Source organism: Rousettus aegyptiacus, unplaced genomic scaffold (genome assembly GCF_014176215.1).
Source record: "Rousettus aegyptiacus isolate mRouAeg1 unplaced genomic scaffold, mRouAeg1.p scaffold_m13_p_5, whole genome shotgun sequence".
Lineage (NCBI taxonomy): Eukaryota > Metazoa > Chordata > Mammalia > Chiroptera > Pteropodidae > Rousettus > Rousettus aegyptiacus.
In genome coordinates, this window is record NW_023416308.1 from 11,808,745 (window position 1) to 11,811,297 (window position 2,553).

Genomic DNA, 2,553 nt, shown 5'->3' on the forward strand with positions numbered 1-2,553 from the left:
GAGCAGAAGACAAGGTTGGGTGGGAGCATCTCAGGCCGCTTTTTAGCCTAAGGAAGTTTCTGCAAAGCTGTCAGGGACTCCTCAAGCCCGAGGTGGCTGTCAGAGGCCTCCCAGGAACCCGCCTGCCTCAGTATTCCTGTTGTCGTGTGTCCTTGCCTAGGAGAGGCCCATGGGGGGCATGGCCTCAGCACAAACCGGAAGGTGGGTTTCAGAGCTCAGCAGCTGGGGCGCACTCGGTCATTTCTACCCCCAGAAACTGGAGTCGGGGAGGCACGTTTTCAGTTCTGCTTCTCCACAGAAGTGTGCGGAGCAGCAGTTCTGTGGTTTCTGTGTGGGCTTTCTTCTCAGGGGAGGCTCGGAAGGAAGCAGCCAGTGAGGCGAACCGCAGCTCCCTTTGAAGCCGACGTTGAGAGTGGGCATGTGCCCTCCTCCCCCTCCTCCACTGTCCGTTCTACATTCATCTTCCCCCAGCAGTTGCCTTGGCGTGTGTGGGGGGCACAGACCTTCATTTCTGAGCGACCGTCCTCAGCCCGAGGTTGCCACACATGTCCGTTCACAGTTGCAGTGGGGCAAAGGGTACCTGGAGGCGTCCAGGGGGTCACCTGGGTTCCAAACATATTATTTCTTGTCCCTGTTGTGTAAAAACAGCCTCCACCTGCTGATCAGTTACCTCTGTCAACACGGCGATTCCCTTTTCCTCCTGCTAGTCCTTGGGCAGAGGCGTCCACACTGCCCCGGCAGCAGCAGGAACTTGAGCTGCGGTAGGAATCTTCCTGGTCATCCCTTTAGTGCCCAGGACCTCCACCCCTGCAGAGCCCAGAACTATGGCTTGGGAAGCACAAAGTGGCAAGTAGAGCGACTCCCGTTGCCAGTCTTTATTTCAATCAAGAGCCACGTATCTTTCCTATGAGGACTCAGAACTAGATAGAGTCTCTGACTGAAGAAAAGCTGGATCCTGGCAGTCGCTCTCAATGCCAATGCTACCTCTAGCTCTCTGAGCTCCAGGCAAAGGAGAAGGCGGGTAAGTAAGGAGGTCTCTGTACCATAGCCCGCACAAAGCAGACTGCCTGCAAATGGACAGGTGAGAAAGCCCCGAGTCAGCAACCGCTACAAAAACTGCTCTCAAGAGTGCCCCCTCTACTCGAGGCGTGAGGAAACCTAATCGTTACAGGCCTGGTCCCATGGCACCCTGTGAAGTCAGACGTTATCTGAAGTCCACTGAACTTCTGATCCGTAAACTTCCCTCCCAGGGTCTGGCATGAGAAATTGCTCAGGACTTCAAAACAGATCTGCATTTCCAGACTGCAGCCGTCCGTGCCTTGCAGCAGGCAAGTGAGGCCCATCTGGTTGGTCTTTTTGAAGACACTAACCTGTGTGTTATCCATGCCAAACATGTGACAATTATGCCAAAAGGCATCCATCTAGCATGCCGCATAGGTGGAGAATGTGCTTAAGAATCCGCTGTGATGAGAAACATTTCACTCTTTAAAAAAAATTTCCCCCCCTAATTGGTAGTTCTGAATGTTAGATATTTTTTCCCATGGAGTCAAAAGACACCTAAGTATATGATTGCAAGTGGAAAAATGGGGGATAGAAATCAGGTATTGGCAGTTTTTCCGTTTTCATTTGTGAATTTTTAACACGAACGGGGAGGACATAAAGCATTAATGCAAGTCAGCATTTCGGTGAACAAGTTTCAGCAGTTCAGCTTTACGACGATTATAAATAAACCTGTGAAATTTTTCTGGACAATGCTGGCATTTGGATTTTTCAAAAACCAGTACATTTCTCATTGATGGCGAACACAAAACAAAAGCCCTGCGTCCTGATGGATAGCACCTGTCATTTGAGAGCGTTTCCTCACCTGCACCTTCTGAAGGCCGTTGCAGCTGCGTCTGGATGGCACGGTACGTGCCCCAGCCAGGGGCGACCATGATGCTGGAAGCCCTGGCGCATCTCCCCCTTGGCCATGTGCTGTGCTGTGCGGGCCGCAGACCTGGTTATCATTCCTTCTGTAAGCCCTTGGGCGGCTGTGCTGGCTAAGGCTCTGTAGGCATCCGGAGGCATGAGGATGAATCTCTGGATGTTCCCGGATGAGAAGGGATCAATGTTGACTTACTACCAGGGGGCCAGCTGCTCTCCTTAAGGACTAGTGCCATACTGGGAGCTCAGTGTTGGTCTTGGTTGCTGACCAGTTGGACCTCCGGAGGCAGCAGCAGTCGGATTCGTCTTGATAAGTGGGAGTCCGTGTCACTGAGTCCAGAGTCCTGTGGTCTCTAACACTGTTATTTCTTTTATGGGGGGGGGGGGGGCGGGGCGGTGGTAAATGCTGGCTAATGTTGACTTGCTGAGTCAATTCGCTTGGTCGCTCAGTGCCCATTCATGGGGGATAGAAATCAGGTATTGGCAGGTGTGGGTGTGAGTGTGTTCACTCCAGAGGTTTTCATTCGGCCTTTCCACTGTGGTGGCGCTCACTTCCCACCCAGCCACCTGACATAGAGGTCACTTCAACTGCCAAGTAGATCGATGCCAGTTGTACATGCAGGGGCTGGA

General features: G+C 52.5%; 1 pseudogene; it reads left to right on the plus strand.

The window, feature by feature from the left end:
* Positions 1 to 418: 418 nt before the first annotated feature.
* Positions 419 to 2,275, plus strand: LOC107501221 (annotated as a pseudogene).
* The last annotated feature ends 278 nt before the right edge of the window (positions 2,276 to 2,553 follow it).